This window comes from Microcaecilia unicolor, chromosome 2, assembly GCF_901765095.1.
Source record: "Microcaecilia unicolor chromosome 2, aMicUni1.1, whole genome shotgun sequence".
NCBI classification, from domain to species: domain Eukaryota; kingdom Metazoa; phylum Chordata; class Amphibia; order Gymnophiona; family Siphonopidae; genus Microcaecilia; species Microcaecilia unicolor.
In genome coordinates, this window is record NC_044032.1 from 189,908,204 (window position 1) to 189,930,619 (window position 22,416).

Consider the following 22,416-nt stretch of genomic DNA (forward strand, 5'->3'; position numbering starts at 1 on the left):
AAGTACTTGGTATAATTTTAGATTTAAGCTATTTTATGAACACCAGATTAATGCTTTGGTAAGTAGAGGAGTGAAGAAGGGCAACCTTCGAAAGCTAATCAAGAAATGTATTAAGTTATGTCCAATAAAAAAGGTATCATCTTATTTTCTTTTCCATGTTTTATTTTGTTTGATTTCTATTGATAATGCTTTGGTAAGTGTACCTAGTCCCCCCCCCAGACAGGGTTAATTCCCAGAAATGTGGTCTCAAATCAGCGATGTTATAGTCGTGGATGCTGTCAGAAAACACACTCAGGATTAGGGGACTAGTGCAGGATACTATCCTCGTCTTCCGCCCTCAAAGGACGGAAGAGGAATGAAAACTAAAGTTCAGGATTTTTCTGATCAAGGAGAACAAACTTATTTTCCCAAGTTGTTTAAACAAGTTTAATTTAATAACTAAAGCATTTAAAACGAACATAAACTCAACTTTCTTGTACAGTAAATCAAATTTTGCTTAAAACTCTATAACCAAACATATACTAATAACTTTTTATCTTCCTACAGATACCAACATCTACTTGTATCTAGCGCACATTCAGATAAGTGTCTTTTTCTGCAATCTGTTCCTTAGGAAATGTAAATGTTATTATGTATCATTCACGTGAGTATAGTCTGACAAGAATTTGATTCTTTGCTTTGCTCTCTTTTCAGGTTTTCAGTCACTTTTCTTTGCCATGGACTTTGGGTAAGTATCTCTTTTTTTATTTTCTTTCATGTGTTTCTGTGTATGCCTCTTTCCTATTATGTTTCTTGTTCAGTGTATACAGTTACTTAGCTGTCGAAGCTTTGTTTCTTTTTCTTCCCGGCCTTGCTTGCGTTGGAGCTCGTGAGTTGTCCGGTTTTCTTCACTTTTTCTTTGGTCTTCCTCCTTCACCTCTCTCTTAATTAAAATAATTGGAAGGAAAACCTTACTCTTCCTACTTTCTTCTTTTAATAATCTTTATCAGGGAGTGCTGTCAACAGCGGAACTGTGGGCTCTATTTAAGTAAAATCAATATAAATAAATGGCCCTTACTTTCCAGTGCCTATGCTATTGATTTCTTTTCCCTACTTATTCAGAGAGAGATTGACCGTCCCTTTCACACAATTACTCTTGCACAATTCTCAATCACAGTTATTCAAATTCCCATTGGTAAATTTTCCTTTAACTATTACTCTACCTCCCTTGAATTATTCCTTAAATTTATCCCTAAAACCTTACCCAAATACACCTAAAGCTACTATTACTATTACCCCAATAACCCCTTATTAACAAATTCCACTTAACTCCTACCCTGTACCCCAGTTCATACAAACCTAACAAAATTTTAAAACTTATACTAGAAATCACACCCTCCTTACACACCTTACTTTCATTCACCAACAATCCCTAGAAATTTCCCCCAAAATCCTAACTTTTACCTTTAAAACCCTCCCCTCACTACCAGCACCTCCTCAACACCTCCACTCTCTCTGACCAACAATCTCACTCTGACCAACTGCAACACCCCGGTTGCCTTGGTAACCCCTTGGCTTGCGTTCCAACCCAGCCTTGGCTTGCGTTCCAAGACCTTTCCAGCCAATCCCTGACTAGAACCAACATTCCACTCTCCACTGCTGACCAGCGGAATTCTGGCCAGCAGTGCAAAATCCCCATTTTAACCCCATAGAAACTAATGGAAAAGTAATAAAATTAAATAAAAACCCTATAAAACTATATCCGAATCACCCCAAAATTTCTACACCAATTAAACTTCCCATTCCCTATTAAATCCTGCTTTTAAAATTTAAAAATACCATTTTTTTCAGTCCGCCCGCAATTATCTCTCCTAAACCCCCCTCAAAAATCCCAAAATAATTTAAAACCACTCTAAAAATTCAATCCCCTTCCCCTCTACCTGCTACGTCGAATTTAAAATTTTACCCCTTTATTAACCCCTTCAAACTAGCACCCCTCCAAAATACCCCCTAAAAATATTTAAATTTAAAAACTAACCCACCCCAAAAATAAACAAAAATACCCCGATCCCAAATATGTAAAAATATTTCCAATCCGTCAAACCCCCGATTTTTTTAAAAATAAAAAACCCAATTTATGTAAATTAAAAATCAACCAATTAACATTTTGGGTCAAGTAACCCCTTACCTGATCCGGGATGTTCTCCTCACTCGATGGCTTCCCTGGGTTCTGGTCCCGGACGTCCCTACGCGAAAACGGAGCCAAAACAAAAAAAGCTCCGAAGCCGGCCCAAAATCTAGGCCCCGGCTTCGGCCTACTCGCTAAACCGCGCGCCGCCGATTCGTGCATGAGGCGCGCTGCCTCATGCACGCTCACGCACGACTCCCTCGAATCGCCGGCCATCTTCCTCTGGCTCCAATCACGAAACGGCCCCCTCCTCGGCCGAAATCGGCCCGCAAAACCCCAACGCGCTGCCCACAGCGCATCGCTCCAGCGCTCCTTCTCCAGCGCTCCCTCTCCAGCGCTCGATTCGACGACCAGCCCCGAACACAACAACGGGCCCAAAACAACCTGCCAGACCCAAACCCGGCCCCAAACAGCGGACTCCCCGCTCCCAGTGTCTCTCTCCACTCCCGGGGCCATGCCCAATCGTCCCCGGGAGCTCAAAAACGGCACTGCTCCTCCAACAGCGCCCTCCCTTCTCTTCAGCTCCCAGTCATCGACGCCAGGAGCCCCCCTAGGCGGACCTTCCCAGGTAAAAATAAATAAAAAAAACTTTTCTATTTTTTTTCTCTTTCTACCCCCTGTTACATAAGGAAATTCTTTTTTTCATCTAAGGAAATTGAGAGCTATTAGGGCATCCTTAAACCCTGGTGGATTTTGAACAATAGCATAGGCAATTTTGCTTCCATTATTGGATTATTGTAATTCTTTATATTGCAGTCCAGTCCAACGAAGTAGGGAAGGGATGCAGGTCAACCAAAAACAACTAGGACTCCAACGTTTTTCTGCTGATAAGGATTAACTGTTGTAGCAGTCATTTTGGTATTATATCCTTTCAGTGGAAAGATTTTGAGACAGTATTACAGATACTTTGATTCCTGAAGCAGGAATTCTATTGCCGAAACTCAGGACCTTGTCAAGTCCATCCTACTTGTTTTTGGCAATAAATTTTTTTTATCTACCTACCTCTGGAGCCCTACTTGTTTTTGGTTGACCTACGTCCCTTCCCTACTTTTTGGACTGTATTTTTCTCCATAGGGGATCTTTCCTTATTCTTTATATTGCGGCATAAATAAACAACAAATGCGGCAACTCATACTTCTGCAGAATACAGCTGCTAGACTAATTTTGGATTAGGCAGGTTTTGTGAAGTTAGCCCCCTGTTGAATAACTTACCTTGACTAAGATTAGAACCTCAAATTCAATTTATGTTTCAACGTTTTTATTGAGAACAAGTCAGAAATCACAATTTCTCCTCTACACAACACTGTCACAAACAGTCTTATTATTCTCAAGGTAGGAGCATAACAAATAAGTGGAGCAAAACTTCTATAATACTACTGACAGTCTTCAAACTTTTATCATTTTAACCCCCCCCCCCCCATGTTTATTTTCCCTATTATGTTTGAATCAATGTAGTAAACTTTCTAATATATAATGTAGGTGCATTGACAATCCAAGTGAAAGCATATTGCAGAAGGCATATAACAATTCAAAATAATACATCACAAATGGCAAAGGACCTTGTGTCTGATGACCCTTCACCAATAGTCCCCTCCTCATCTAGGGATGCTTTTAAAGTCATACAGTGCTTCTATGCTCTTCCTACAGTTCCTGTACCCATTAAACTATGTACCCCCTCTCCCCTATCCTCCCGCCCTCCCTTACCCCCCCTACCCTTTCCCGCTGCCCTCCTTCCCATTCTCCCTTTAATGAACAAAGCCAAACTGGGGGTATCCTCAAGAGCCTCTGATAGGTTACTGCGATACTTAACATGTGTTAACAAGCAGACTTCTCCCTCTGGGGCTCAACATTCGTATATACAGGGCCCACACCTGGAGGAATAGCTTTTTACGTTTAGCTGACATTTTTGCGTCTCAACCTCAAATTCAATTTAAAATAGCCTGTCTGGTCTATAAATGTGTTTATGGTGTTATAGAGGGCATCTAAGGATTTCTAAAAATGTGTCTCTCGATGTCCCTTCTGTAAAAAAACAAGTGATTGAAGTCTGTTTGGGAGCATTCTTTGGCTTTCCCAGGCACAAAAATACCAAATAGTCTACTTACAACAGTTGCTTAACTACTCCTTACAGTTCTTTTCAAAAGGTCTTAAAAACTTATTTGTTTGTTTATTAATGTTATGTTTTATAAAAATGACTTAGGATATTTTTTATTAAGATTAGATTATTGATTTTAATATAATTCTATCCGGTTGGGATACCTCTTTGCTCTGTGATCCGCTTTGGATCGCAAGTTTAAAATGGAATAGAAATCGCAGAATAGGGCACATAAGTGCCTATCAATTTCATGGCACCTTTCACATGCATAAGTGCTTCCTGCCTCTAGCACCACTTTATAGAACTGCTGTTAGCTTTTTTTGAATATCAGGCCCAACATTCATATTTACTCTCACTTTCCTTCCACAAAGCGGACACAGCAATAACATATGCTAACAATACACAATATGGAGGGCAATATTCAGCGGAGTGATCACTTCTTTAAGATATACAGATATTTATTCTGATATGACATTATTTTCAGTCATACTATTTGCTTAAGTTTGTTTGCTAAATATTCAGTCCTAGCCTTAATCAGATAAGCAATTGATGCCATGATGGCATGGTTATCAATGTGGGCTAACATTAAGACGTTATTTTACCACTAACTAATGCTATTTTAGCTCAGGTCCCATTTTATGCAGTGAGACCTAGATACTAATAACTGAGGAAAACAATAAAATAACCCATCTTAATGGTGGCCCAAGTTGATAACTTCCCCCTTTAAATGGATAAAAATAAGCAGCTGATTGTCACCACAATCTGCTTATCTTTTAACCCCACCAGCAGAACACTACTGATCTCTCCCTTTTCTATCCAACCATATAACTTTTGATGGCTGGCCAAAAGTTATAGATTGACAGCCTAAAATTTTCAACCCTCACAATTTATGTTATTAATGATGAATTTTAACCATGTAAATCACTTTCAGTATCTAACTAAACAATTTTTCCCTTATCAAAGTAGGGCTCGTCTGATGCTCCAATAGGTGGTCAAGAAGAGCAGCAGCAACAGCAGAGGCCTGGGAATGTCTATATTAGCTGATATCATCATAGTCATGGTCAGTCGTGCAAAGACCATTAACACGGGACACTGATATTCTTATCCTATGCAATGTGTCCAACAACGTGGTGCAGCAAATCTGTTTGAAACTTGCACATCAAGTATAGCAAATATCACACTCCGTTCCAGTCCTCGAGGTCCACAGGCAGACCAGGCTTTCAGGATATCCACAATTAATATGCATGAGAGAGATTTGCATGCACTGCCTCCTTGGTATGCAAATCTCTGTCTTGCATATTCATTGTGAATATCCTGAAAACCTGGCCTGCCTGTGGACCTCGAGGACTGGAACTGAGTAGCCCTGCTGTAGGAACACATCTTGCCATATATTTGAGCAATGCTGAGCTGCTTTTAGAAGCATGACAGTGAGAATTACTGACAGCAGTCACTCTCCCATTTCCAGAAATGTCCATATAAGAATGCCATGTTCATTGATAGGTACCAATGCCTGCAGTATTGCAGTAGAAATCCATAACAGAGGATGGTGACCGGTGCTTTGTAGCACATAGATATGGTTTCTGGTTTTAGGTTTTAACTTGTAAACACCAGTAAACGCCAGCTTCAAAAAAATGTAAACTAGGTGTTTATTGGATAAACACTGGAAAAACACCACTTCCCCTTGTACTCTGTCACCCCTCCTTTGGCTTGTCTTGTATCCTCCACTCAGTTTTTGTGCCTTTTCTATGCTGATTTCTAAGTAACACAAACATATTGTACATGTTTGATTCCACTGGAAAAGGTACCCAGCAATACAACTTGCCTAGTTTCCTCCCCCCCCCCCCCCCCCCCCCCCCACACACACTCCCAATTGTGTCTTTACAATTCTTTCCTTTGTTGATGTGTGGGATTATGATTTTTATTTCATATTTTATACTGTCTTCTTGTAGCTTGTTAGCCACATCAAACTCAACATTGTGAAGGAAAATGTGGGGTATAAATGTCATAAATAAATAATAAGTAAATAAACATATGGCACAAAAACACCACAAGCCCTAATTAACTGGATAATAAATACCTAGGGATAGAAGCTGTACATATAGACCATTATACAGGGCTTTTTTGAGGGGATACTTGGGGGTATTGCGTACTGGCACCTTTTCCATTGTCTGCTAAAATTGACCCATGGACCCCAAGTTTTAATGAAAGAGCTCGGGCTCTACACATCAATTCTGCCTTGTCATAGATTCTGTGACTGGTTGCTGGGGGACTGGCTATTGTGGAGTGGGTCCCCCCTCAGTGATCACCCCACCCCTGAAGGATGGCCTGGCATTTGAGTACCAGCAACGTTTTTGCTAGAAAAAAAAACGCACTGCCATTATACTAATATATGTGATGATTGTTTTGTAAACTATAATAATAGTTTGGCAAGAATAAGTTGTGTGAAGGCTATGGCATTTTTACTAAGATTGTAGAGTAGATCAGAAGTTCTTAAGCTAGTCCTTGGGACGCACCTAGTCAGTCAGGTGTTCAAGATAGCCATAATAAATATTCATGTGCTTAATTTGCTTGCACTGCAGGCCAACCTATATCATGCATATTCATTGTGGGTATTCTGAAAATCTAACTGGCTAGGTGTGTCCCAAGGACTAGGTTGCCAACCTCTTGGGTAGATAATAAAATGATGGAGCCCTTAGATATGGAAGTTGAGGCTCTATTGCCCAGTGTCCCTGCCAGGGAAGTCATGTGAAAGGGGGTTGTGAGTCCAGGATGGTAATGCAGGGCCTGGGGGCATGTCGTGAAAAAGCCATGGTGTGTTTGGCTAAAATCCTTTGAATGCTGTCCCTACATGAAAAGGACAGCTATGGATGAAATATGATGAATGAATAACGTGTAAACAACAGAAACTTTTTTTCTGTCATATTAACCTTGCATGGTATCAGTTATATATGACAGCTGGCTGAATCATCCACGTTTTTCTTTATCACTGAAATAGATGGCTTGGTATATTTGTGTGACTGCAGAATTTTATCACTTTGCTGTAAAGCAGAGCAGAATAAATGCTGGAGCATGTTCAGGCTTGTGACTGAATTATGGGCAGCCAATTTTGGCTCTTTACCCATTATTCACACTGAAACAATGCCTATGCATGCTCACTACAAGACAGATGTCACCCAACAGAACTTGTATGTTGGGAAAGCGGAATGATGTTCATACATATTTTAATTATGTAGATGATGCAATGAATGATTTGGAGACAGCCCATCCTAAATGTCTCATAATAAGTTTAATATTGTCCAATTCTCTGTTCCTTGACCTCCTGTATATTTCTTTTTAAATCTTAGAATCACATTTTCCCTTTGATTCAGATTTCCCTAAATAAGCTATTCACTCTGGTCTCTTTTCTGCTCTCAATTGGGTGTTGACCCCTAAATACAATGCCCCTGTTATTTGCAGTATACAACTTGTGCGACTTCAGTTCAACCTCTCTTCAGTAATGGATGCTCATATCCAGAATATTAATGCAGTTTTTAGTCATTAAATGCGGCCTAAGGTAACTTCTCTCTAACTTGAAAAAGCAGTGGCTTACTACTGATTTTATTCCTACACCTTAAAATTGTATTTCCTGACTTATTATTATCTGTTCCAGTGGTATTAGCACTGGAAAAGAGCAAAAGATAGTTCATGATGCTTTGATCCCAGAAGGGTTTTATCACCTGGTACTCAGTAGAAAATGAGGTTTGACAATATGATTTTACAAACAACAAGCAATGAAATTAAATAAATGACCAAAGGCTCCATTCAGCCCCATTATTTTTAGGCCGTAGAAGGCAAATATCTCAAAATACTTTTTTTCCCCCCAAATGCTATCTGTTATAATTCACTAGTAAAAAAGGTCCGTTTCTGTTTTAAAGGAAACGGGCGCTAGCAAGGTTTTCCTCGGAGTGTGTATGTTTGAGAGAGTGTGAATGTGCGAGTGTGTGTGTGTGTGACAGAGAGAGAGTGAGACTGGGTGCGAGTGTGTGTGTGAGAATGAGAGTATGTGCCTGGGTCCCCCCTCTCTCCCAGTTCCAGGGTCGTTCCCCCCCCCCCCCCCCCCGTTATGTCTCCCATTTGCAGGGGTGTCCCCCTCCCTCCCTCTCTTCCTTCCTTCCTCCCAGTTGCAGGGTCCCCCCTCCTCCCATCCTCCCTTTTTCCCAGTTGCAGGGTCCCCCCTCCCCCCCCAGTTGCAGGGTCTGTGTGTCTCCCCCCTCCTTTTGTCCAGTGGAAACAGCTGTAAAAACGGCAATGAGAAGCAGCTCCTAGGTTTCCTTTTTTTGTGTGTGTGTGTGTATAGGAATGACGGCTGCTTTGGGGAGTGGAATCAGAGATTAACCAATGGGCTTCCTTGCTTACCATAGACTTGCTTTGTTCACTTCCACTCCTGTCTATTGAACGTCCTGCAGCATGTCATAGCAGCCAATCAGTGGCACTTCAGGAATGACATCACTTTTATCTACTCCACTTTCCTTTTCCAAGGTTCCAGGCAGCCTCAGAATGTTGGAGGTGAGAATTATTATATAGGATGTGTATTTGCATTCCCTTACAACAGTTGTTCTCAACATAGGTGTCTCTATGGAGTGGCAAGTGCCACCACAGTTTCAGTATGTGTGTACTTGCTGGACTGCAGGAGGGGAGGAGATACTGGAAATCTCTCTTCCTTCCCTTCCTGACACTCCCCCTCCCCACTATACTGCAGTCCTCCAACTGTCGGATCGCATCAGCAATCAAGGCAGCCTCGCCTCCAGCTGACCCAGGAAGCCTTCCTTCTGCCATGACTTCCTGTTCCCACATAGATGGGGCATGGCAGAGGGCTTCTTGCTCTTGCTGTTTATTTTCTTTCTTTAAATCTCATTGACTGACAGATGACAGAGGGTGGTGGTATATGGAATTCACATGGACCAAAGGAAAGTGAGCAATGGAGTACCTCAAGGATCGGTCCTGGGGCTGATTCTGTTCAATATCTTTGTGAGCAACATTACCAGAAGATTAGAAGGAGAAGTTTGCCTTTGACATGAAAATTTTGCCACGTGAGCGGACTCCCTGGAGAGAATGGACAACATGAAAAGTGATCTACAAAAATTGGAATGGTCTAACATTTGGCAGTTAAGATTTAATGCAAAGTTGTACAGAATGATGCCTTTGGGGTATAGAAATCCTAAGGAGCCATATGTGATAGTGGCTGAAAGTCTGATATGCTCAGACCAGGAGAGAAACCTCAACTTCAGATGATATTATCTGTGAATCTCAAAGTCATGAAACACTGTGACAAAGTGGCAGCCAAAGCCAGAATGATGCTAGCCTGCTTAAAACAGGGGCATAACCAGAAGAAAGGAGGAGATGATTATTTCCCTATTCATGTCATTGATGAAGCCTTACTTAGGGGTCCGTTTACCAAGCAGTGTCGTAGCTATGGGGGTAGAAAGGTGTGTCCAACTTGGCCAAGTTTTGCCCAAACAAAGGGCTGCTTATGGGGCTTTCAATTCCAATGAGATGTAAATAGCAAACTTGCACCAGAGCTGGCAGGAATATGTGAGGGAGTGTAACATTTTCTGCCAGCTCTGGTGCAAGTTTGCTATTTACATCTCATTGGAATTGAAAGCCCTATAGGCAGTCCTTTGTTCAGGGGAAACTTGGTCACGTTGGGCACAGCTTTCTACTCCTCTGTGTCTGTTGCTAATAAAAGTACCATTGGAATTTGATTGGATCTTGTCTACTAGACTGTTTTGGGTTTTTTTTTTTAATTGGATCTGCTCTGTGTGTTTCTTGAGTATGTTACACATGTAACTGGCAGCTCCCTTGCACTTACATACTATGTAAGATGTATGCCATTGTAGAACAGTACTTAGATGCCCCACTGGTACTTTCACAAGTACTACTATTCTATGAATGGGATTTAATATACTGCCTTTCTGTGGTTACAATCAAAGCAGTTTATGTATTATATATAAGCATTTATTTTGTACCTGGGGCAATGGCACATTAAGTAATTTGTCCAGAGTCACAAGGAGCTGCAGTGGGAATTGAACCAAGTTCCTCTGGTTCTCCAGCTACTGCACTAACCATTAGGCTACTACTCACAAAAGAGGTGTTAAATGAGGGCGCCTAGATTATAGAATTGTCCTTTAATCAACCACCATATCAAATGCCAATCAAACTCCACTGATATGAATGTGTATAGCTGACCTGCGGTGTACCACAAGGATTGATACTGTCACCTTGGAGTTTCTCCCTTATATGGTGTGAAGCCCCACCCAGCGCATCCCAGGATACACTGGGTAGGACTGGGCACCGCCATTTTGCAGACAGCGCCGATGGAAGAGGAGGAAGGCCACCTCCCTCCAACTTGTGGTAGGGGGGTGGAGGGATTGACCGCGGCCCACTGAGCCACCAGGGACTTCTCAGGAATACTGGGGGGGGGGGGTTAGGGGGGCTAGAGACCCACTGGATCTCCAGCCCCCCCTGAACCTGTGTTGGGTGGTCAGGGGGCTGGAGGTCCGCCAGACCTCCTGCACCCTGTCGCTGGAAGGGGGTCATCGGTCGTCCACTGGGCACCAGGGACATCTAAGGGATGTTAAGGAGGGTAAGAGGGCTGGAAACCCACTGGGACTTCCAGCCCCCATTTCGCCTGGTTCGGGGCAGGGGTAGTTGGAGTCTGGTGGTCCCAGCCCAGACCTGTCAAACAAGTGTGGGGCGCTCATGCACAATCCTCCCACCTCCCGCACTTCTACCCCATGATCAGAGAGAATTGCCTGCTTAAATTTGCATGCAATTATCTCTGATCATAGGTGTGGTAAAGCCCCGTGCTGTTCCAGTGCTATTTTTAGAGCGCTGTTTGGAACAGCGCAGGGCTTTTGATCATCTGCCCATCAGTTTTTCCCCTGCATCCTACCTACCCCAATTGTTCTCTCTTGCTCCCTTGTCCCCTCCTTCCTTGCTGTCTCTTTCTGTGTCTGACTTAGCAGATGGAGCAAAGGCATCAGCTGCAGCTCTCTTGGTAATTTGATGAAGGACCTCAGTTCCTCATCAGCCCCTCATGTGACCCAATTCCTTTCTTCCACTGGTGGGGCCTGGGCTCTTTGTCAGCACCAGTCCTTCCTGAGGTCTCATTCCTCCTGCACCATATAGCAGCTTTTGCTTTCCGTTTCTCTCCCTTCACAGAAGCATGCAAATGTTTTACAATCTATGCATATGGACAGACAGATGGATACATACACCCTCGATAACATATTTTCTTGCTGTAGCAAAACATACCTGAAAAGACCACAGTGTACAGTTATTTGCAATGTTCTAAGAAAATGTTATACGACTAATTAATCCTAAAAAAAAATCTTGCTAAAATATAGGACTGCTGCCAACTTTTGAGATATGGTTCGTAGCACATTTGGGGGGGGGGGGGTAATTTTATAAAGCATTTTCCTTGTGTAAAGTATCTTTTGCAAGCGGAAAACAGCTCTTATAAAATTCTATGTGGGTATACACCCATCAAAAGTAGGCACGTGGAAAGAGTATACCTTCTTTCACACTATTCTCCTGTTTCTATTTAGGTCACCCAAAGTTGAGCACCCAAATTAGGGCTCACAGGGCAGATGTGCATGCAAATTAATGAATTAACAAGGTATCAGTAATCAACTATCAGTGTTAATTGGCACTAATTTGGATTTGTGCATGGATCTGCCTGCGTGCTATAACAGTGTGCACCTAAACTGTCTCGCATGCAACCCAAAAGGGGGTGTGGCCATGGCAGGAACATGGGCGGGTGAGGGGCGTTCCCAAACTTTAGGCGCTGTGTTATAGAACATTGGTGCTACACACTTAACGTGCACCAGGATTTGCATCAGGTTTCACCAGGCGTAAGTTTTTGTGCTCAAAGTTGGGTATGAGAATCTATGCTAAGTGCTATTCTGTAAAGGCCGTTCAGCCCAAAGAGCCCTTTATAGAATACCGCTTGGCGTGGATTTTTCCCAGTGCCTAAATTTGAGTGCCATTTTCTGAATCTGGCCCTATATGTGCATAAACAAGCAGACCAGATGAGAAGGTCAAACCAGATTTTTATTATATTGTTTTAATAAACATCTGGTTTGACCTTCTCATCTGGTCTGCTTGTTTTTGCCATCATTTTGGAGTTTGCAGATCGCTTGCCCTGTTGTTTCCTGTGACTTATTTGTGCATAGGCATTCCTGGAGTTGTAGTGTGGGTAGAGCTCGCATATTTTATAAAACAGAAATAAAAAAACTCCACAGGTACTAAAAGATTCAGGGCCTGATGCACAAAGCTTACCATGCTTGGAATGTTTGCTTTAGATCAGTTGTAGCCTGCCTAAAGCAAATTTAAATGTACTTTATTGAATACGCCTAGGTGTATTTCATTTTGGGGCAGATTTTTTAGGCGTGATATGTAGAATCTAGTCCTTAATGTGCAAAATTTTATGGCAGGTCTGGACCTTTACTTACGGGGAGGTCTGGACTTGTCATTGTGGGGAGCAGTCTGCTTGCACTGTATAATGCCGACACAGCCCATTCACTTTGAATGGACTGTGTCGACATTGCCATATGGCAGTCGTTAGCATGGCTTAGTAAACAGGGGGGTAAATATGTTGGGTACTTGTGCCTAAACCCCCCCATTTTGGGGACTTCCCTGTGTTTCCAGCTGCATTTTTGACTTCTGTGCATGCGTGGCCCATGACATCATTGCCATATATACACGATGATATCACGTATATGCGTGGACAGCCTCCAGACCTGGCCCCAAAGTTTCAGCAGAACCAGGGCCTCTCCTGCTGCTTTTCCTCAGCTGCCTGCACTCAAAATCCACCAGAACGGCCACAGATTTTCTCCAGATGCACGCATCTGCCATGAAAAACACAGGACAACCCACAGCAGCACCTAAGTGCCTCCCAATTTCCTCCCACATTGGGACACACTTCTCCCCAGATGAAATTTACTATTTTATATTTTTAAACCTCTGGTTACATCGTTATTGCTACATTTAGATAAAGCCTTTGTAAAATAAGCTTAATACCGATCTGACGAAGAAGGGCAACCTTCGAAAGCTAATCAAGAAATGTATTAAGTTATGTCCAATAAAAAAGGTATCATCTTATTTTCTTTTCCATGTTTTATTTTGTTTGATTTCTATTGATAACCTTAAGAGTGGACTAACACGGCTACTACACTCCTCTACTTAAAATAAGCTTAAAATAGGCACCTTTTCCCAAAGTTAAAACATGTGCCTTTTTTTTATAGATATATTTTTAAATTAGCCCCTTTAAGGACAAACCTTGAGGCAAAGAGTTAAAAAGTATAGTTCAGGAGATACATTTCTGATGTGATACATCAGTGCTTGTTAGCTCCTTGCCTTGAGTACACTGCACATCTTAGTTTCATTGGTATCTCCTGGCTGTTTTTCACTCTGTATACATTTTCACAGAAACCAATCACAGACACATCTCCATGCTATGGTCTTCTGTGCACATTCTCTTGATACCATGCGCTTGGATGTGGTGCTACCTGTTCCAGGAACACCCTTCAAAGTAATATGGTACTTTTACAGCAGTGCTTTTCATGAATCTTGGATAGAAAGTGGGGGGGGGGGGGGGGGGGGAGTTGATATCTGACCTGAAGAAGACGATTCTGCCTTCAAAAGTCTGAAGAATTAAGTTAGTTCAATCGAAAAGGTGTCACCTTATTTTCCTGTTTATTACCTTTCTTGTATCTGTTACTATTACCAGAAATATTGCATTGCCATCGTGAAAAGAATACTTTGCTCAGTCTCATTGTTTAAAAATTAAGGATAAAGTCACACTGATTTTACTATTGCATTCCTCGTCTGTAATCACAGTAAGACAATAATCAAAATAATCCCCACAAGTGGACTTTTTATGTGCATAGCTGTATTATAGCCTTGGTAAAATATTCAAAATGTAAATCCTCAGGACTGCTTTTACAAGATGAACTCACCACAGTAAATTTGAGTAAAGTGACATGAATGTAATGAACCATGTGATGGCAGGATATTTAGCAGCCAGATACAAATCAGATTTATAGCGCAGGTTAGTGTTATCTGTAAAATTTCACAGGTAGAGCTGGAAAGGCTCACTGATAGCCAACATTTAGCACCTAGCCATTCATCTGTGATGAATTAGCTAGGGAATACAGCACGGATTTATTAAACTAATTTATATCTCTGTGTGAAACAGGACAGCAACCTGCCAAGCTATGCTAGAAACAAATGTATTACCCTCGCTAATGAGATGGGAACAAAATGTTTGCTTGAGAATTAGGATAATTAGAAATAGCAGCAGGATGGGACATGATGTCTAGGAAGCTCTTTCATATACCTCTCTTTCATCATCAACAATACATATAGCCCAGAAGAAGTCTAATGGTTAGGGCAGTAGGCTGAGAATTAGGAAAGCTAGAGTTCAAATCCCACTACAGTTCCTTGTGATGTTGGGTAAGTCACTTAACTCTACATTATCTCAGCTATAAAGTTAGATTATAAATCCTCAGGGGTCAGGAAAATACCTAGCATGCCTGAACGTAACTCATCCTGAGCCAGAACTGAAAAAAAGGCATGAGCTAAATCCAAAATCCTCTCCATTCTCAAATGCAGGAGATGAAACTATAGCATGGAAGCTAACCATTCTAAAGAAATAATCTGGCATTTGATTTTTGTGTCCATTTTCAGAATGTTTAAACAGAGCATTTTGTTATGGCTGCCATGGAAATGTTTTTACCTCAGAGTTATGCAAAATACCCAGGACTGTGATTTTGTTTTAGCAAGCTTTGGAGAAAACCAATGCTTAGACTCGTGTTTTGCAAGCCAGTTTGTGAGTATTCCCTAGGCCTTTGGTCTTCACTTTCAGCCATCAACAGGTCAGACTTTTAGGATACCCCTAATAAATATGCATGAGAGAGTTCTGCTTGCAATGGAAGTAGTAGGTATTCAAATCTCTGTCTTACATATTCATTAGAGGTATCCTGAAAACCTGACCTGTTAGTGACCCCCAAGGACTGAGACAGTGGTGTAGCCAGACCGATTATTTTTGATGGGCCCACAGTTATTTTGGGTGGGCTTACAGAAAAAAAAAAACCCTTTCTCCTGCATCTCTCTCCCTCTCCTCCATCCCAGACCCAGTATTTTCCTCAGCCTGCAACACAGCAACCCTCCTTCCCCAGTGTACCTCCACGTTCATGGGCAGCATCAAACACACCCGCTGGCAACGCTGGTCTCTGCAGGCTTCCCTCTGTTGCAGGCTTCCTTCTGTTGCGTCCTGTCACAGAAAGTAAGAAGTGATGTCAGCAAGAGCAAGATGCTACCCCTAATGCTGGAAATCTATCGCCACCTCGGAGCTGGCGGTAGTGTGCTTAAAAGAAGGATTTTCAGTGTTACACATTCAAATTTGTGCAACTTGAAAGAAACCCATCAATATTATATATTTCTTTTTCAGAAATGGATGTTTGTACAGCTTATATCCAATGCATAAATTCTGACTTCTACGACCTGTCTAAAATGGGGCTATATATGGTGGATAATGGCTGGCATGGGGGTGAAATTGACACTTTATAAAATATGTGCATATGTGCCTATTCCTACCAGCACGTACGTGCATGCACTTACACCAGCTCGGAGCAGGTTTAAATGTATGCAGGGTAATTTTATAATGCGTTTATGTACATTTCCTGTCTAGGTGACCTCTTATAAAACTGCCCTCATTGTGAGTTATTAAGTGGGTGCATAAGTACACCAACAGTGGCCAAACCAGGTTACAAGTACTTGGCAAGATCCCAAAACAGTACAGTGCATTTTATGCTGTTTATCCTAGAAATAAGCAACAGATTTTCCCCCAAGTCCATTTTAATTATGGTCTATGAACTTTTCCTTTAGGAAGTCATCCAAACCGTTTTTAAACCCCACTAATCTAACTGCTTTTACTACATTCTCTGGCAAAAAAGAATCCAGAGTTTAATTACACATTGAGTGTAATCACACCACCCGAACTCTCATCCACTCTCTAATTACCTCACGCCTTGACTACTGCAACCTACTCCTCATTGGCCTCCCACTTTGCCATCTATCCCTCCTTCAGTCCGTTCAGAACTCTGCCGCACGCCTTATCTTCCACCTGGACCGATATACTCATATCACCCCTCTCCTCAAGTCACTTCACTGGCTTCCGATCAGGTACCGCATACAGTTCAAGCTTCTCCTATTGACCTACAAATGCACTCGATCTGCAGCCCCTCCTTACCTCTCTACCCTCCGCTCTCAAGACAAATCCCTCCTTTCAGTACCCTTCTCCACCACCGCCAACTCCAGGCTCCGCCCTTTCTGCCTCGCTTCACCCCATGCTTGGAATAAACTCCCTGAGCCCATACGCCAGGCCCCCTCCCTGCCCATCTTCAAAGCCTTGCTCAAAGCCCACCTCTTCAATGTCGCCTTCGGCACCTAACCACCATACCTCTATTCAGGAAATCTAGACTGCTCCAACTTGACATTTCGCCCATTAGATTGTAAGCTCTTTTGAGCACGGATTGTCCTTTTTGTTAAACTGTACAGCGCTGCGTAACCCTAGTAGCGCTCTAGAAATGTTAAGTAATAGTAGTAGTAGTAGAGTGAATAAATATTTTCTCCGATTTGTTTTAAATTTACTACTTTACAGTTTCATTGCATGCCCCCTAGTCCTGATATTTTTTTGAAAGAGTAAACAAGCGATTCATATCTACCTGTTCCACTCCACTCATTATTTTATAGACCTCTATCATATCTCCCCTCGGCCTTCTTTTCTCAAGCTGAAGAGCCCTGGCTGCTTTAGCCTTTCCTCATAGGGAAGTCGTCCCATTCCCTTTATCATTTTTGTTGTTAACATTTTACACCAATTACATGCCTAAAACCGGCATAAAGACACATATATGTGTAAATGCCAAAAATCTACCTAAGGGGCTCTTTTACTAAAGGGTTGCTGCATGACATTGTATTAGTATTACTGTTAATTCAATTAGAACTTTTACATGTTCTGATAGTATATCGATTGTAATTTTGGTCTTTTTATCAGGATGTTGGGCTTGATGGACCTTTGGTCTTTCCCAGTATGGCAATACTTATATACTTATGTAACTGTGTCTGGCCAAACTGTTGATAAATAGTATTGATTGTCCTTCAGTGTTAAGCCAACATGTATCATTTAAAGAGTAATTCCATAAAGGGCACCAAAATTTAGGTGCCAATTTTGCACACTAATTTATAGAATATGTGCACTTATGCATGTGAATGTCACAAATGGGCATTTATGTGCATATGTGTTAGGCACTATTCTATAAGACTGGTGCATTCGTTGTATGGCACATAACAGCAAATGAGCTGTACCAGGGGCGGATCATGGGTGTGTCAAGGAGTTCTGTCTAGCAGTGTGCGTACCTTATAGAACAGTATCAGATATGTATATTGCAAGGAGCACTTAGACAAGTCAACCAGTGGAGTTCCTAGGTCGGCTGCCACATGGGGAGGTTCGCCGCTGCACACCCCCCTGGGCACAGCACACACCCCCGACACATCATCTCCACCCCCTTCGCGCATTGCTCTTACCTCCTGGGGGTGCTGGGAGCAGTCACTCGGTTGTTGGCTCTGCCGGTTCCCTGCCCCGGAATGGGAAATAATATCCGGGGGAGCAGGGAACTGGCAGAGCCGACAGCCGCGCAGCTGCTCCCTGCACCCCCTTGCAGCATGCACCCAGGGCAGACTGATAGCGACCTGGCATAAGCTGTCACACCTAAGTTTTGGCAAACTAATTGTCAGTTGTGCATTAATGCCATTATAAAATTGGCACTAAGAATACTTCTGTCACGCCTACATTAAGGTGCCACTGTATACAAGTGCCTTCTTAGTGATAGGTTTTGTGAAAGTTTGCCATGTGTTTTTATGAACATACTGCCATTCAAGTCCATGCATGTGCTGCCCAAAATATTAACTACTTTTCTTTCCTTCTTGCCGCACAGCCAGACATCATTGGTTATGGTAGTATAGTTTTGACAATTGTTATCATTGCCGCTGTTCTTCTGTTCTTCCTTTCTTTGCTGCTTTTCCCTGGCTCAGTCTTTTCTATTGTTTGTCTGCCTGGTCTCCAGATGCGCTACTTTTACACCATTCAGTTGAGGTGTGGTGGCTACGATGTTCATTTTAATTTGTTAGACATAGTTTTGGTACTTGTATTCTTATGCTGTGTCTCTTCTCTGAGAGCCCTACCACAGCATGCCTGTGCCATGTCTAATGGAAATTGGGAGGAGAAGGAGGAGGAATAGAGTTTACCATCTCCTGCTAACAGCAGTAACAGTGGCCTTCGGGCAAGGGCATGCCCAGCCACATACCACACAGTCTAACTCATCCCTTCTGCTGACCAGCAAGTGACTTGTGGTTAGTTTGAAGTTTTATTTTGGATATGCAAATAAACTTCTTAGTTTGGAAGTATTTCTCATGTCTGGTGTACAGTCCTGTACAAAATGTTTTGTATTAAAATATGCAGGCATTCAGGTAAGAAAGAAAGAAAGAAAGGTAGTTAATTATAACTGGGTGTGGGAGCTCAAGGGGAGGAGTAAGAAGACAATAAAGCTAGACATGCCAAATGAGCACCTATAGCAGCAGCAGTCCAGCCCCCAACTACTCCTTCCTGAAGCATATGCAAATATATTCAAATCTGAGAACCCTCAGAAGAAAATAAAAGGGCATTTGAATTAATTTGATTCACTCAATCCTAGTGGTCAGAGAGGTGGATAATTCATGGTGAATCTTCTTCTTCGATGCCTTCAATATTTTTATACAGGCCGCACCAAACATCTGACAAATATCTGCTTTTATAAAACTCTTGACATTCAGTTTTTTCCCCAGCAGTCATCCTGAAGATGAGAAAAAAAATTGGGGTGAATTAAGACCAGTGTTCTTAGTATCTGTAAACTAACTGATTTAAGAATGGTAACTAGTTATGCTTGCATAACCAGAATTGACTAGCTGTACTTTATTACATCTAATAAGCAGCTTTTAAACACTGACCTCACTTGGATTTCCACAAAAGCCTGCAAAGACCCAATGGAAAAAAAAATACTTAGCTTGTTTTCTTGCTGAATAGAGATCTTTCAATAAAAGTAGATTAACTACCAAGGAAACTGCCATATTACCTGGATTGTATTCTCTTCCAGAGATATAGCTGTGCTTGATTAAAGAGACAAATGAATCAACGCACTCTATAAGCATATGTTTACTTTTATTTTGTAACTTAATCTTGATTGGATCAGCATGATTACAGAATACTTGAAAAAATATAAAATCTTCAAATGGTTCCATTCTACAATCCAAAAGACATTTAAATTATACTTAAACAGGAAAAACATCTTTGGAACTGTTTTATAGTTTAAAAAAAAAACCAGTAAATGAAAATGTAAACAAAAATGAACAAAAAGGCCCCAAGGTCCCCATCAACATCAAGTCATTGATCTAAAGCACATGGATAAGTAGATATTTGGTAATAATAGACCAGGGTAATTTGAAAAGACATTTCCACGGACAGAAATAGACTTTTATAAAATGGCCCTCTCAATATACAGAGAAACTTATGGGCATTCAGCCTGCACCCACAGACTCTTAGTTGAACTGAGTGAAGGCAATCCTTCGGCAGGGTTAGAGAGGGGTTAGCATTTATTTATTTATTAGGATTTCTTTACCGCCTTTTTGAAGGAATTCACTCAAGGGGGTGTACAGCAACAGGAAGTCAAACATAAGCAACACACAATTACAACAATAAAAATACTCGAACAACAATACAAAGTGGAGGAGTGGCCTAGTGGTTAGAGCACCAGTCTTGCAATCCAGAGGTGGCCAGTTCAAATCCCACTGCTGCTCCTTGTGATCTTGGGCAAGTCACTTAACCCTCCATTGCCTCAGGTACAAACTTAGATTGTGAGCCCTCATAGGACACAGAAATATCCAGAGTACCTGAATGAAACTCACCTTGAGCTACTACTGAAAAAGGTGTGATCAAATCTAAATAAATTATGCACATATTTTACAACATACGTGTATGTGAAGTATGCCAGGAAATTTGTGCATAGTAAATAGCAGATGTACAAACTTTTCTATGAAAATTGGTATACTTCACACTTGGTTTTTGTTTTTCTTCTTTTCTAAGGGGCCCCTTTTAATGTTGTGCAAAAAGTGGTCTTAGCACACCCTTACATAGGTCTTTTCTGCACACTAAGGACATTTTTTTTGCCAAAGCCAGAAAATGGCCAATTTTCAATTTTTCAATGTATTAGCCATGCGCTAATGTTGCCATTAGCACATGGCCATTAACAAATATTAGCTCCTGAGCCCTTACTGCTACCTATTTTGTAGGTGGTAAGGGCTCATGTGCTGATTAGTGCGGACACGCCCACTCTGCCCTCCCCAGACACAACCCTCAGCGAAAGAATTAATTTTATTTTCAGCACACCAGTAGCTTTCCACATAACCATTCTCATTATCTTTCAGTCTCACAATTCCATTCCTATCTTTTGTCCTTTCTCCAATATATCTGAAAAAGGTCTTGTGACCTCTCTTTACATGTTTACATCTTTAGCCATTTTTTCTTCAAACATCAGGGCTTGCAAGTCTTGAACCTTTTTACCTAGACTACGAGCATTTGTGCTCATTGCTTTCCATCTGCATAATGAGTTTAGGTGGTTTTCTATGTTTAGATGACCTTTCCCTCTGCCATCAAGTTTATTCTGGGGATGACTTTCCGAATTCCCTTTTTTCACGTTAATTTGCCTGTTTGTGGCTTCTTTTGAAAGGAGAAAGAAGCCCGTGGAGCCTGTAGTGCTGATAGTGATAAAAAATATGTCTGCAAGTCCACGCAAAGCTGAAGGTGAGGGCGGGCATTGGTGCCTGTTTTCCTGTGCTTTGGTGTGAGCCTCTTAGGCATTTAGACTACACAAATTGGGGGGGGGGGCTTAAATTTTATGACTAGGGAAAGGGTGCTGATGTGCTCTTGCACGTCCTGTTTTACCTGGCACATGCACACAGGAGTTTTGCAGTAAGTGCGGCTCCTGTGCGCATGCGTCAGTCATGTTCCTCCCCCTTGCTTTCACTTTACTAGTGCATATAAAATCTGCATCTCATTTACTCTGGGCATTAGTTTTCTGTGCTGTTCTTGTGCTATGGGATGTGCACTCTTCCCTCTAACGTCAGAGTTTTGAGTATCAGGCCCTTGGTGTCTAAAAATAGACACTGTTATAGAATTACCCCCAAATTTCTAAAGGAAACATGTTTGTGGTAGAGTGAGGATATTGGGGAAGTTGTGTCCCTCAGGATGCAAAGCAGTGGCTAGGCCCAGGCTCTTATATAAGGGAGGAGGACTAGCCTTTGTGGCTAGGTCTGCCTTACTGTTTCTTGAATTTGGAATGGGGCACTTGCCAGCAATGGAATGCCTTCTTGTTTAGTCTGCTATTATCAGCAGTTGGTAATTTTAGTGGTATATTATGCACTGCGAGCACCAGCCTAATCTCTTAGAGACTGAATTTTCCAAGGAGAATTGTTCTAGAGGATTTTAATTTTTGTTTGCTAAATTTCTACCCTTGTGATGGGTAATATTTAAATTTGGCTTTTATGTCATCTTTTGGCTGTCAGGGATCACTGGCATGTTGGATTCTTATACTGAAAGTCCCCCACAATCCTTGGTAAAAAAGTTAACAAAAATACTGAACCAAAGATTAAATAGACATTGCACAGGCTAATAACTCACAACAGGTAAACAATCCCACTCTCTAAATGTTAATATTATTTTTATTTTTAAAAATATTTTAAAAAGAGAGCCCTCAGAGACAACCACCAATCTTAAGGCAATGTCATTTGTTTTTGCCTGGTGGCATAGCATTTCTTTCATTGGGCTATCTCTTTGTGAGTATTTAGTGCTATTATTACCATGCAGCAGTGCTAAACAATAAAATGTGCTCATAAATAAACATGAACTTAGCTTTTTCTTTTAACAGCTGTCTCTTTTTTTCATTTTTTCTTCTTTTGCTTGTTGTGATAGAGCACCGCGTTTCAAATCAAATCCGCTCCCAGTCTGTGAGTCAATTATCAAAAAGGC

The 22,416-nt window shown here is 41.6% G+C and overlaps 1 long non-coding RNA gene across 1 annotated transcript; it reads right to left on the reverse strand.

The window, feature by feature from the left end:
- Positions 1-17: 17 nt before the first annotated feature.
- Positions 18-2,879, reverse strand: LOC115462328. The gene is made up of 3 exons (XR_003940820.1): positions 2,792-2,879; positions 1,484-1,488; positions 18-53 (listed from the first exon to the last, which is right to left on the reverse strand). It is a non-coding gene; the product is annotated as an uncharacterized LOC115462328 (long non-coding RNA).
- Positions 2,880-22,416: the final 19,537 nt, after the last annotated feature.